The sequence below is a fragment of the Pleurodeles waltl genome, chromosome 9, assembly GCF_031143425.1.
Source record: "Pleurodeles waltl isolate 20211129_DDA chromosome 9, aPleWal1.hap1.20221129, whole genome shotgun sequence".
NCBI lineage: Eukaryota > Metazoa > Chordata > Amphibia > Caudata > Salamandridae > Pleurodeles > Pleurodeles waltl.
In genome coordinates, this window is record NC_090448.1 from 36,876,626 (window position 1) to 36,891,334 (window position 14,709).

Genomic DNA, 14,709 nt, shown 5'->3' on the forward strand with positions numbered 1-14,709 from the left:
GGCCCAGTGGCCTAATGGATAAGGCATCAGCCTCCGGAGCTGGGGATTGTGGGTTCAAGTCCCACCTGGGTCGTGTGAAGAGCTGTATTTTATATCCCTAGAAAATAGGACCAGATGCAAGCTTGTGATATTTATAGAAAATTACGTTCATCAAATTATCTTCAGAGGGTCCGTCTTTGTTATACGAACACCACCATTTTATGAGTTCTATGTAAGGAGCTGCCTTCCGGCACCTACCACCAGCTGGATGGATGCAAGTTTGTGTGATGCCCGTTGACCTACCTAAAGGGGCTTTACCAGCAGGCAAGTTGTCCCAGCAGCAGCCCAAGCCACCATAGGGGACATGGTTCTTAGCATCACGAGCTGCGAGCACGACTGCTGTGCCCACAGAACCCCCTGCACAGACCCTGTAATGCCAATGTTACAGTTAATCACCCCCCACCTGCCTGTGGGCGCCACCCACTCTTTTCTAGATCTTTACGTTTGTGCATCTGAAATATGAAAGGTTTCCTTATCTCTTTATCTGATTCGTGCTCGTTCATTTTTAGGTTGAGCGTAAGTATACGGCCTCTTGTATACTTTAGTGTACTTATATGTGGGCTTAAAGAGATTTCATTTTCTGGTTTCAGTGTCATTTAAAAATAGTTCCTTTGATAGTGGTCAATCATGCCTATTAGTCCCTCCTTTTTCTCTTAGGGAGCAGGCACCAACTACTGTATAATTATGCTTCGTCCTGTGTATCTTGTCTTTTGGGGACTGCTTTTTTATGTTGTTTCCTGTTTGTGTTCAGGGAAGCTTTTCAAAGCATTCTTGATCTTAGTTTAGCTGTAAACAAGGCTATAAATCAGGCTGTTATCTTGGTCACCTTTGGTTTTATGGGCTCTCTGCGCCCTCTCTAAGCTGCCTAGTTAATTATCTCTAGTCTATTGAGTGTGGCTGCTGAGCAAGAACAGAGGTTCACTTGTTGATTTTAGTTAAGTACTTGTTTTAACTCTGGGAAGGTATTGGAGACCTTTAATGAGTAACAGCTACATTACAGAAGGGCATATTCATTTTTTGGTGGCACAGGGAGATTAAGTGATGTTGAGCTGAAGCTGTGATTCAAACCACGGTCCTTGATTCTAAAGTCAGCACTTCTAGACTTTGCACCACACCTTCTCCCTGTTGTACCAGGTTTTTGGAGAGTGCGTAAGGCATTCCAGTTCCTTTAATTATTGCAAGGTGGCAGATGGGTTTTATGTTTACATATGGCAGCCACGCCTTTCTTACGTTCGGCACGGCTCGGCCACCTCCATTTATTATTTATTTAACTACTTGTTTTTATTTTGCAAGGGTGTTCTTTGGGCCACTGGTGTCCTTTCACATGCTCCTGCTTGAGAGATGAAAGGCCATCCCTGTGGCCTCACTCTAGTCTGCTCCACCTCGTCTGAAGAGGCAAGCAAGCACACACATCCAACCTACCCCCCTCACATGGCTTTGTTTGCAAACAGTACAGAGCAGCTTCTGCCCACCAACGATGTGCACAACTACGGCGCTAACCGACAATCTCTCGGACGATGAACCGCCCCCTTGCCAGCTTAGGCGATGCCCTTAAAGTTATTGAACGAATAGTCGCCCCGTGCTGTACTGCGGATGTTCCGTCCATTCTACATCCCTTTCCTCCAGACAATGGGACACCGGAATGTACATCCTACGGGTGAGGCAGCCAGTGGGGTGTTCTTTATGGCAGGCTGGAAGCGAAAAGGATGTAGTAGGAGCACTGGGTCTTTGGGATTTCTTAGTCTGTGAATTAGAAGCGTGAGTGTTGGTGGTACGAGTCGCTATCGTAGCCAGCATCCATACAATCCTGCTCCGGTTCAGCTAGTCATTTGGCATTGTGAATCCTCCTGAATGCCTTGCTCTGCTCGCAGTTTGCTGTAGTTACAAAAAATAGTCATTTTTGGCGACCCATCGGTTGGTGAGTGGAAGACGGTATTGTTACTGAGCATCCGCTTGCAGCAGTAGATGCGATGGAAGAGAAGAACAAGAGAAGAAAACTGCACTGATAGAAAAGAGGATTTTGTTATATAGTGTCTATGTTTTGAAGAAATTTGGGCCTGATTTAAGGAAAATGGCACTGCACCCAGTGCAGCACCACTTTCCTTGCCCCCCTTAGCGCCCCCCGAACGCTTCAATGTGTGAGCCCCATCTAAGACATGGTCCACCATGGCGATAGTTAGGGAATTAGAATCACATTTTTTTACACTAGTTCTAAGCTTTGCAGGATTAGCAATAAAAATGTTGACGCTAATCCTGCAAAGCCCATTGAGACCCATTGCAAACAATGGTGTTCCTCCTTTTAGCGCCTGCTTTGAGCAGGGGTTAAAAGTGCTGAAAAATGACGCAAAGAAATCTCCTAGATTTCTTGGTGTGATTTTTTTGGTCCCTCTAATTGGAAGCGCCCCCTTTGCACACATTATGCCTGGCGCAAAGGGTTACAAAGTGGCGCAATGCATGTATTGTTCCACTTTGTAAATTTGGCGCTGTGATTTTGTCCTTGTTGGGCCACATGAGCGTAATAAAAAATATGATGCTCATGTGGTGAAAGGAGGCACTAGGGGCTCGTAAATCTTCCCTTAAATGTTCTCCACAGTCTTTCCTTGCCTTGTGTTTCATACTCATGTTTGTTTTGGTCAGTTATCTTTCTGGTTACGGTGGATCTGTTCATCTCATTATAAACTTGCATGGCTTATCCCTGATGGCATCACCTAGGGGTCCATTTATGATCCGGCATCTTCATATCTGCCACTAGAAGCCTTGTCATTTATGGGATCTTTCATCCAGCCCTGCATTGTTAGCACAGAGCAAACAGTGTTCTGTGAATATCATCTTCAATTTTAAGGTTGAAACCGTACAAAGTGTTGTTGGAATAAGCGCCAGAACTAGTTGTAGGTGTCATGCATTGCATAAAGCCACTCGGCATACATGTGAGTATTTTTAGGGGGATTTTTTTTTCTAAAATTATTGCATTCGGCTGACGAGACTGCTAAAGCTGCCAGTAGGGTAGGTTTCTTTTAATGCAAAGATATGTTCATAGCATGGCTGTGCGTGAGCCCTCCTATCCTTTGGTATTTTCGGCTGCCTCCCCCCAGATACAGCATGGGACAGTAGGTCACCCGCTTCAGGCATTGGCCCTCTTTTACTGTTAGTGGGGGCATTTATGACCACATGATCACACCCGTCTAAAAAGAGGTGCCAGCAGCTGTGCAATACGACATCCATGCACACATCTACCTACCTCAGGTTTCCATAGGACTCGTCCTCTGCTGACATCATCTGTCACTTTCAGAAGCCTCTGCTTAGGATGACCAGATGCTCAATGTCACAGGGACACAGCTTTTCCAGTTCATGTTTTGATTTAAAGTAGTGCATTCTGGGAGTTGTAGTCATGGTTAGACAAATTGGAACAAGATACCTGATAACTGATATGTACTGACAAAGTCCAGAAAGGGTGCCTCTGTGACTGGTCACGTTACCTCTGACGACCCCTGACACGAGATGTCCTGCACCAAAATCATTCACACCTGGCCCAGTGGCATAATGGAAAATGCATCAGCCTCCGGAGCTGGGGATTGTGGGTTCAAGTCCCACCTGGGTCGCGTGAAGAGCTGTATTTTTTTGCCTGGAAAATAGGACCAGATGCAAGCTTGTGATATTTATAGAAAATTACGTTCATCAAATTATCTTCAGAGGGTCCGTCTTTGTTATATGAACGCCACCATTTTATGAGTTCTATGTAAGGAGCTGCCTTCCGGCACCTACCACCAGCTGGATGGATGCAAGTTTGTCTGATGCCCGTTGACCTACCTAAAGGGGCTTTACCAGCAGGCAAGTTGTCCCAGAAGCACCCCAAGCACCTTAGGGGACATGGATCTTAGCACCACGAGCTGCGAGCACGACTGCTGTGCCCACAGAACCCCCTGCACAGAGCCTGTAGTGCCAATGTTACAGTTAATCACCCCCCACCTTCCTGTGGGCGCCACCCACTCTTTTCTAGATCTTTACGTTTGTGCATCTGAAATATGAAAGGTTTTCTTATCTCTTTATCTGATTCGTGCTCGTTCAGTTTTAGGTTGAGCATAAGTGTACGGCCTCTTGTATACTTTAGTATACTTATATGTGGGTTTAAAGAGATTTCATTTTCTGGTTTCAGTGTCATTTAAAAATAGTTCCTTTGATAGTGGTCAATTATGCCTATTAGTCCCTCCTTTTTCTCTTTGGGAGCAGGCACCAACTACTGTATAATTATGCTTTGTCCTGAGTATCTTGTCTTTAGGGGAGTGCTGTTTGTTTCCTGTTTGTGTTCACGGAAGCTTCTCAAAGCATTCTTGATCTTAGTTTAGCTGTAAACAAGGCTATAAATCAGGCTGTTACCTTGGTCACCTTTGGTTTTGTGGGCTCTCTGCGCCCTCTCTAAGCTGCCTAGTTAATTTTCTCTAGTCTATTGAGTGTGGCTGCTGAGCAAGAACAGAGGTTCACTTGTTGATTTTAGTTAATTACTTGTTTTTACTCTGGGAAGGTATTGGAGACCTTTAATGAGTAACAGCTACATTACAGAAGGGCATATCCATTTTTTGGTGGCACGGGGAGATTAAGTGATGTTGAGCTGACGCTGTGACTCAAACCCCGGTCCTTGATTCTAAAGTTGGCAGTTCTAGACTTTGCACCACACCTTCTCCCTGTTGTACCAGGTTTTTGGAGAGTGCGTAAGGCATTCCAGTTCCTTTAATTATTGCAAGGTGGCAGATGGGTTTTATGTTTACATATGGCAGCCGCGCCTTTCTTACGTTCGGCACGGCTCGGCCACCTCCATTTATTATTTATTTAACTACTTATTTTTATTTCGCAAGGGTGTTCTATGGGCCACTGGTGTCCTTTCAAATGCTCCTGCTTGATAGATGAAAGGCCATCCCTGTGGCCTCACTCCAGTCTGCTCCACCTCGTCTAAAGAGGCAAGCAAGCACACACATCCACCCTACTCCCCTCACATGGCTTTGTTTGCAAAAAGTACAGAGCAGCTTCTGCCCACCAACGATGTGCACAACTACGGCGCTAACCGACAATCTCTCGGCCGATGAACCGCCCCCTTGCCAGCTTAGGCGATGCCCTTAAAATTTTTGAACGTATAGTCGCCCCGTGCTGTACTGCGGATGTTCCGTCCATTCTACCTCCCTTTCCTCCAGACAATGGGACACCGGAATGTACATCCTACGGGTGAGGCAGCCAGTGGGGTGTTCTTTATGGCAGGCTGGAAGCGAAAAGGATGTAGTAGGAGCACTGGATCTTTGGGATTTCTTAATCTGTGAATTAGAAGCGTGAGTGTTGGTGGTACGAGTCGCTATCGTAGCCAGCATCCATACACTCCTGCTCTGGTTCAGCTAGTCATTTGGCATTGTGAATCCACCTGAATGCCTTGCTCTGCTCGCAGTTTGCTGTAGTTACAAAAAATAGTCATTTTTGGCTACCCATCGGTTGGTGAGTGGAAGACGGTATTGTTACTGAGCATCCGTTGCAGCAGTAGATGCGATGGGAGAGAAGAACAAGAGAAGAAAACTGCACTGATAGAAAAGAGGAGTTTGTTACATAGTGTCTATGTTTTGAAGAAATTTGGGCCTGATCTAACGAAAATGGCACTGCACCCAGTGCAGCACCACTTTCCTTGCCCCCCTTAGCGCCCCCCGAACGCTACAATGTGTGAGCCCCATCTAAGACACGGTCCACCATGGCGATAGTTAGGGAATTAGAATCAATTTTTTTTACACTAGTTCTAAGCTTTGCAGGATTAGCAACAAAATTTTTGACGATAATCCTGCAAAGCCCATTGAGACCCATTGTAAACAATGGTGTTCCTCCTTTTAGCGCCTGCTTTGAGCAGGGGTTAAAAGTGCCGAAAAATGACGAAAAGAAATCTCCTATATTTCTTGGTGTCATTTTTTTGGTCCCTCTAATGGGGAGCGCCCCCTTTGCACACATTATGCCTGGCGCAAAGGGTTACAAATTGGCGCAATGAATGTATTGTTCCACTTTGTAAATTTGGCGCTGTGATTTTGTCCTTGTTGGGCCACATGAGCGTAAAAAAAAATATGATGCTCATGTGGTGAAAGGAGGCACTAGGGGCTCGTAAATCTTCCCTTAAATGTTTTCCACAGTCTTTCTTTTCTTTGTATTTCATACTCATGTTTGTTTTGGTCTGTTTTCTTTCTGGTTACAGTGGATCTGTTCATCTCATTATAAACTTGGATGGCTTATCCCTGATGGCATCACCTAGGGGTCCATTTATAATCCGGCATCTTCATATCTGCCACTAGAAGCCTTGTCATTTATGGGATCTTCATCCAGCCCTGCATTGTTAGCACATAGCAAACAGTGCTCTGTAAATATCAGCTTCAATTTTAAGGTTGAAACCGTACAAAGTGTTGTTGGAATAAGCGCCAGAACTAGTTGTAGGTGTCATGCATTGCATAAAGCCACTCGGCATACATGTGAGTATTTTTAGGGGGATTTTGTTTTCTAAAATTATTGCATTCGGCTGACGAGACAGCTAAAGCTGCCAGTAGGGTAGGTTTCTTTTAATGCAAAGATATGTTCATAGCATGGCTGTGCGTGAGCCCTCCTATCCTTTGGTATTTTTGGCTGCCTCCCCCCAGATACAGCATGGGACAGTAGGTCACCCTCTTCAGGAATTGGCCCTCTTTTACTGTTAGTGGGGGCATTTTCATCACCACATGATCACACCCGTCTAAAAACAGGTGCCAGCGGTTGTGCAATACGACATCCATGCACACATCTACCTTCTTCAGGTTTCCATAGGACTTGTCCTCTGCTGACATCATCTGTCACTTTCAGAAGCCTCTGCTTAGGATGACCAGATGCTCAATGTCACAGGGACACAGTTTTTCCAGTTCATGTTTTGATTTAAAGTAGTGCATTCTGGGAGTTGTAGTCATGGTTAGACAAATTGGAACAAGATACCTGATAAATGATATGTACTGACAAAGTCCAGAAAGGGTGCCTCTGTGACTGGTCACTTTACCTCTGACGACCCCTGACACGAGATGTCCTGCACCAAAAGCTTTCACAGCTGGCCTAGTGGCCTAATGGATAAGGCGTCAGCCTCCGGCGCTGGGGATTGTGGGTTCAAGTCCCACCTGGGTAGCGTGTGGAGCTGTATTTTATATCCCTGGAAAATAGGACCAGATGCAAGCTTGTGATATTTATAGAAAATTACGTTCATCAAATTATCTTCAGAGGGTCCGTCTTTGTTATACGAATGCCACCATTTTATGAGTTCTATGTAAGGAGCTGCCTTCCGGCACCTACCACCAGCTGGATGGATGCAAATTTGTCTGATGCCTGTTGACCTACCTAAATGGGCTTTACCAGCAGGCAAGTTGTCCCAGCAGCAGCCCAAGCCACCATAGGGGTCATGGTTCTTAGCACCACGAGCTGCGAGCACGACTGCTGTGCCCACAGAACCCCCTGCACAGACCCTGTAGTGCCAATGTTACAGTTAATCACCCCCCACCTGCCTGTGGGCGCCACCCACTCTTTTCTAGATCTTTACATTTGTGCATCTGAAATATGAAAGGTTTTCTTATCTCTTTATCTGATTCGTGCTCGTTCATTTTTAGTTAGAGCGTAAGTGTACGGCTTCTTGTATACTTTAGTATACTTATATGTGGGCTTAAAGAGATTTCATTTTCTGGTTTCAGTGTCATTCAAAAATAGTTCCTTTGATAGTGGTCAATCATGCCTATTAGTCCCTCCTTTTTCTCTTTGGGAGCAGGCACCAACTAATGTATAATTATGCTTTGTCCTGTGTATCTTGTCTTTAGGGGACTGCTTTTTTATGTTGTTTCCTGTTTGTGTTCAGGGAAGCTTCTCAAAGCATTCTTGATCTTAGTTTAGCTATAAACAAGGCTATAAATCAGGCTGTTATCTTGGTCACCTTTGGTTTTGTGGGCTCTCTGCGCCCTCTCTAAGCTGCATAGTTAATTTTCTCTAGTCTATTGAGTGTGGCTGCTGAGCAAGAACAGAGGTTCACTTGTTGATTTTAGTTAAGGACTTGTTTTAACTCTGGGAAGGTATTGGAGACCTTTAATGAGTAACAGCTACATTACAGAAGGGCATATTCATTTTTGGGTGGCACAGGGAGATTAAGTGATGTTGAGCTGAAGCTGTGACTCAAACCCCGGTCCTTGATTCTAAAGTCGGCAGTTCGAGACTTTGCACCGCACCTTCTCCCTGTTGTACCAGGATTTTGGAGTGTGCATAAGGCATTCCAGTTCCTTTAATTATTGCAAGGTGGCAGATGGGTTTTATGTTTACATATGGCAGCCGCGCCTTTCTTACGTTCGGCACGGCTCGGCCACCTCCATTTATTATTTATTTAACTACTTGTTTTTATTTCGCAAGGGTGTTCTATGGGCCACTGGTGTCCTTTCACATGCTCCTGCTTGAGAGATGAAAGGCCATGCCTGTGGCCTCACTCCAGTCTGCTCCACCTCGTCTGAAGAGGCAAGCAAGCACACACATCCACCCTATCCCCCTCACATGGCTTTGATTGCAAACAGTACAGAGCAGCTTCTACCCACCAACGATATGCACAACTACGGCGCTAACCGACAATCTCTCGCCCGATGAACCGCCCCCTTACCAGCTTAGGCGATGCCTTAAAAAGTATTGAACGAATAGTCGCCCCGTGCTGTACTGCGGATGTTCCGTCCATTCTACATCCCTTTCCTCCAGACAATGGGACACCGGAATGTACATCCTACGGGTGAGGCAGCCAGTGGGGTGTTCTTTATGGCAGGCTGGAAGCGAAAAGGATGTAGTAGGAGCACTGGGTCTTTGGGATTTCTTAGTCTGTGAATTAGAAGCGTGAGTGTTGGTGGTACGAGTCGCTATCGTAGCCAGCATCCATACACTCCTGCTCCGGTTCAGCTAGTCATTTGGCATTGTGAATCCTCCTGAATGCCTTGCTCTGCTCGCAGTTTGCTGTAGTTACAAAAAATAGTCATTTTTGCAAACCATCGGTTGGTGAGTGGAAGACGGTATTGTTACTGTGCATCCGCTTGCAGCAGTAGATGCGATGGAAGAGAAGAACAAGAGAAGAAAACTGCACTGATAGAAAAGAGGAGTTTGTTATATAGTGTCTATGTTTTGAAGAAATTTGGGCCTGATTTAAGGAAAATGGCACTGCACCCAGTGCAGCACCACTTTCCTTGCCCCCCTTAGCACCCCCCGAACGCTACAATGTGTGAGCCCCATCTAAGACACGGTCCACCATGGCGATAGTTAGGGAATTAGAATCACATTTTTTTACACTAGTTCCAAGCTTTGCAGGATTAGCAACAAAAATGTTGACGCTAATCCTGCAAAGCCCATTGAGACCCATTGCAAACAATAGTGTTCCTCCTTTTAGCGCCTGCTTTGAGCAGGGGTTAAAAGTGCCGAAAAATGACGCAAAGAAATCTCCTAGATTTCTTGGTGTCATTTTTTTGGTCCCTCTAATGGGGAGCGCCCCCTTTGCACACATTATGCCTGGCGCAAAGGGTTACAAAGTGGCGCAATGCATGTATTGTTCCACTTTGTAAATTTGGCGTTGTGATTTTGTCCTTTTTGGGCCACATGAGCGTAAAAAAAAATATGATGCTCATGTGGTGAAAGGAGGCACTAGGGGCTCGTAAATATTCCCTTAAATGTTCTCCACAGTCTTTCCTTGCCTTGTGTTTCATACTCATGTTTGTTTTGGTCTGTTTTCTTTCTGGTTACGGTGGATCTGTTCATCTCATTATAAACTTGGATGGCTTATCCCTGATGGCATCACCTAGGGGTCCATTTATGATCCGGCATCTTCATATCTGCCACTAGAAGCCTTGTCATTTATGGGATCTTCATCCAGCCCTGCATTGTTATCACATAGCAAACAGTGCTCTGTAAATATCAGCTTCAATTTTAAGGTTGAAACCGTACAAAGTGTTGTTGGAATAAGCGCCAGAACTAGTTGTAGGTGTCATGCATTGCATAAAGCCACTCGGCATACATGTGTTTATTTTTAGGGGGATGTTTTTTTCTAAAATTATTCCATTCAGCTGACGAGACAGCTAAAGCTGCCAGTAGGGTAGGTTTCTTTTAATGCAAAGATATGTTCATAGCATGGCTGTGTGTGAGCCCTCCTATCCTTTGGAATTTTCGGCTGCCTCCCCCCAGATGCAGCGTGGGACAGTAGGTTACCCTCTTCAGGCATTGGCCCTCTTTTACTGTTAGTGGGGCCATTTTCATGACCACATGAAAACACCCGTCTAAAAAGAGGTGCCAGCGGTTGTGCAATACGACATCTATGCACACATCTGCCTACTTCAGGTTTCCATAGGACTCATCCTCTACTGACATCATCTGTGACTTTCAGAAGCCTCTGCTTAGTCTGACTAGATGCTCAATGTCACAGGGACACAGCTTTTCCAGTTCATGTTTTGATTTAAAGTAGTGCATTCTGGGAGTTGTAGTCATGGTTAGACAAATCGGAACACGATACCTGATAACTGATATGTACTGACAAGGTCCAGAAAGGGTGCCTCTGTGACTGGTCACTTTACCTCTGACGACCCCTGACACGAGATGTCCTGCACCAAAACCTTTCACAACTGGCCCAGTGGCCTAATGGATAAAGCATCATCCTCCAGAGCTTGGGATTGTGGGTTCAAGTCCCACCTGGGTCGTGTGAGGAGCTGTATTTTATATCCCTGGAAAATAGGACCAGATGCAAGCATGTGATATTTATAGAAAATTACGTTCATCAAATTATCTTCAGAGGGTCCGTCTTTGTTATACGAACGCCACCATTTTATGAGTTCTATGTAAGGAGCTGCCTTCCGGCACCTACCACCAGCTAGATGGATGCAATTGTGTCTGATGCCCGTTGACCTACCTAAAGGGGCTTTACCAGCAGGCAAGTTGTCCCAGCAGCAGCCCAAGCACCATAGGGGACATGGTTCTTAGCACCATAAGCTGGGAGCACGACTGCTGTGCCCACAGAACCCCCTGCACAGACCCTGTATTGCCAATGTTACAGTTAATCACCCCCCACCTGCCTGTGGGCGCCACCCACTCTTTTCTAGATCTTTACGTTTGTGCATCTGAAATATGAAAGGTTTTCTTATCTCTTTATCTGATTCGTGCTCGTTCATTTTTAGGTTGAGCGTAAGTGTACGGCCTCTTGTATACTTTAGTATGCTTATATGTGGGCTTAAAGAGATTTCATTTTCTGGTTTCAGTGTCATTTAAAAATAGTTCTTTTGATAGTGGTCAATCATGCCTATTAGTCCCTCCTTATCCTCTTTGGGAGCAGGCACCAACTACTGTATAATTATGCTTTGTCCTGTGAATCTTGTCTTTAGGGGACTGCTTTTTTATGTTGTTTCCTGTTTGTGTTCAGGGAAACTTCTCAAAGCATTCTTGATCTTAGTTTAGCTGTAAACAAGGCTATAAATCAGGCTGTTATCTTGGTCACCTTTGGTTTTGTGGGCTCTCTGCGCCCTCTCTAAGATGCCTAGTTAATTTTCTCTAGTCTATTGAGTGTGTCTGCTGAGCAAGAACAGAGGTTCACTTGTTGATTTTAGTTAAGGACTTGTTTTAACTCTGGGAAGGTATTGGAGACCTTTAATGAGTAACAGCTACATTACAGAAGGGCATATTCATTTTTTGGTGGCACAGGGAGATTAAGTGATGTTGAGCTGACGCTGTGACTCAAACCCCAGTCCTTGATTCTAAAGTCGACAGTTCGAGACTTTGCACCGCACCTTCTCCCTGTTGTACCAGATTTTTGGAGAGTGCGTAAGGCATTCCAGTTCCTTTAATTATTGCAAGGTGGCAGATGGGTTTTATGTTTACATATGGCAGCCGCGCCTTTCTTACGTTCTGCACGGCTCAGCCACCTCCATTTATTATTTATTTAACTACTTGTTTTTATTTCGCAAGGGTGTTCCATGGGCCACTGGTGTACTTTCACATGCTCCTGCTTGAGAGAAGAAAGGCCATGCCTGTGGCCTCACTCCAGTCTGCTCCACCTTGTCTGAAGAGGCAAGCAAGCACACACATCCACCCTACCCCCCTCACATGGCTTTGTTTGCAAACAGTACAGAGCAGCTTCTGCCCACCAACGATGTGCACAACTACGGCACTAACCGACAATCTCTCGGCTGTTGAACCGCCCCCTTACCAGCTTAGGCGATGCCCTAAACATTATTGAATGAAGAGTCGCCCCGTGCTGTACTGCGGATGTTCCGTCCATTCTACATCCCTTTCCTCCAGACAATGGGACACCGGAATGTACATCCTACGGGTAAGGCAGCCAGTGGGGTGTTCTTTATGGCAGGCTGGAAGCAAATAGGATGTAGTAGGAGCACTGGGTCTTTGGGATTTCTTAGTCTGTGAATTAGAAGCGTGAGTGTTGGTGGTACGAGTCGCTATCGTAGCCAGCATCCATACACTCCTGCTCCGGTTCAGCTAGTCATTTGACATTGTGAAGCCTCCTGAATGCCTTGCTCTGCTCGCAGTTTGCTGTAGTTACAAAAAATAGTCATTTTTGGCTACCCATCGGTTGGTGAGTGGAAGACGGTATTGTTACTGTGCATCCGCTTGCAGCAGTAGATGCGATGGAAGAGAAGAACAAGAGAAGAAAACTGCACTGCTAGAAAAGAGGAGTTTGTTACATAGTGTCTATGTTTTGAAGAAATTTGGGCCTGATTTAAGTAAAATGGCACTGCACCCAGTGCAGCACCACTTTCCTGGCCCCCCTTAGCGCCCCCCTAACGCTACAATGTGTGAGCCCCATCTAAGACAATGTCCACCATGGCGATAGTTAGGGAATTAGAATCAATTTTTTTTACACTAGTTCTAAGTTTTGCAGGATTAGCAACAAAACCGTTGACGCTAATCCTGCAAAGCCCATTGAGTCCCATTGCAAACAATGGTGTTTCTCCTTTTAGCACCTGCTTTGAGCAGGGGTTAAAAGTGCCGAAAAATGACGCAAAGAAATCTCCTAGATTTCTTGGTGTCATTTTTTTTGTCCCTCTAATGGGGAGCGCCCCCTTTGCACACATTATGCCTGGTGCACAGGGTTACAAAGTGTCGCAATGCATGTATTGTTCCACTTTGTAAATTTGGCGCTCTGATTTTGTCCTTGTTGGGCCACATGAGCGTAAAAAAAAATATGATGCTCATGTGGTGAAAGGAGGCACTAGGGGCTCGTAAATCTTCCCTTAAATGTTCTCCACAGTCTTTCCTTGCCTTTTTCTTCATACTCATGTTTGTTTTGGTCTGTTTTCTTTCTGGTTACGGTGGATCTGTTCATCTCATTATAAACTTGCATGGCTTATCCCTGATGGCATCACCTAGGGGTCCATTTATGATCCGGCATCTTCATATCTGCCACTAGAAGCCTTGTCATTTATGGGATCTTTCATCAAGCCCTGCATTGTTAGCACATAGCAAACAGTGCTCTGTGAATATCAGCTTCAATTTTAAGGTTAAAACCGTACAAAGTGCAGTTGGAATAAGCGCCAGAACTAGTGTAGGTGTCATGCATTGCATAAAGCCACTCGGCATACATGTGAGTATTTTTAGGGGGATTTTTTTTTCTAAAATTATTGCATTCGGCTGACGAGACAGCTAAAGCTGCCAGTATGGTAGGTTTCTTTTAATGCAAAGATATGTTCATAGCATGGCTGTGCGTGAACCCTCTTATCCTTTGGTATTTTCGGCTGCCTCCCCCCAGATACAGCATGGGACAGTAGGTCACCCTCTTCAGGCATTGGCCCTCTTTTACTGTTAGTGGGGGCATTTTCATGACCACATGATCACACCCGTCTAAAAAGAGGTGCCAGCGGTTGTGCAATACGACATCCATGCACACATCTAGCTACTTCATGTTTCCATAGGACTCGTCCTCTGCTGACATCATCTGTCACTTTCAGAAGCCTCTGCTTAGGATGACCAGAGGCTCAATGTCACAGGGACACGGCTTTTCCAGTTCATGTTTTGATTTAAAGTAGTGCGTTCTGGGAGTTGTAGTCATGGTTAGACAAATTGGAACAAGATACCTGATAACTGATATGTACTGACAAAGTCCAGAAAGGATGCCTCTGTGACTGGTCACTTTATCTCTGACGACCCCTGACACGAGATGTCCTGCACCAAAAACTTTCACAACTGGCCCAGTGGCCTAATGGATAAGGCGTCAGCCTCCGGAGCTGGGGATTGTGGGTTCAAGTACCACCTGGGTCGCGTGAAGAGCTGTTTTTTATATCCCTGGAAAATAGGACCAGATGCAAGCTTGTGATATTTATAGAAAATTACGTTCATCAAATTATCTTCAGAGGGTCCGTCTTTGTTGTATGAACGCCACCATTTTATGAGTTCTATGTAAGGAGCTGCCTTCCGGCACCTACCACCAGCTGGATGGATGCAAGTTTGTCTGATGCCCGTTGACCTACCTAAAAGGGCTTTACCAGCAGGCAAGTTGTCCCAGCAGCAGCCCAAGCACCATAGGGGACATGGTTCTTAGCACCACGAGCTGCGAGCACGACTGCTGTGCCCACGGAACCCCCTGCACAGACCCTGTAGTGCCAATGTTACAGTTAATCACCCCCCACCTGCCTGTGGGCGCCT

The 14,709-nt window shown here is 45.5% G+C and overlaps 3 non-coding genes across 3 annotated transcripts; all 3 read left to right on the forward strand.

The window, feature by feature from the left end:
• Nucleotides 1-73, forward strand: TRNAR-CCG (transfer RNA arginine (anticodon CCG)). The gene has a single exon. It is a non-coding gene; the product is annotated as a tRNA-Arg (tRNA).
• Nucleotides 74-3,565: 3,492 nt separating this feature from the next.
• On the forward strand, nucleotides 3,566-3,638 carry TRNAR-CCG (transfer RNA arginine (anticodon CCG)). The gene has a single exon. It is a non-coding gene; the product is annotated as a tRNA-Arg (tRNA).
• Nucleotides 3,639-14,252: 10,614 nt separating this feature from the next.
• TRNAR-CCG (transfer RNA arginine (anticodon CCG)) lies at nucleotides 14,253-14,325 on the forward strand. The gene has a single exon. It is a non-coding gene; the product is annotated as a tRNA-Arg (tRNA).
• The last annotated feature ends 384 nt before the right edge of the window (nucleotides 14,326-14,709 follow it).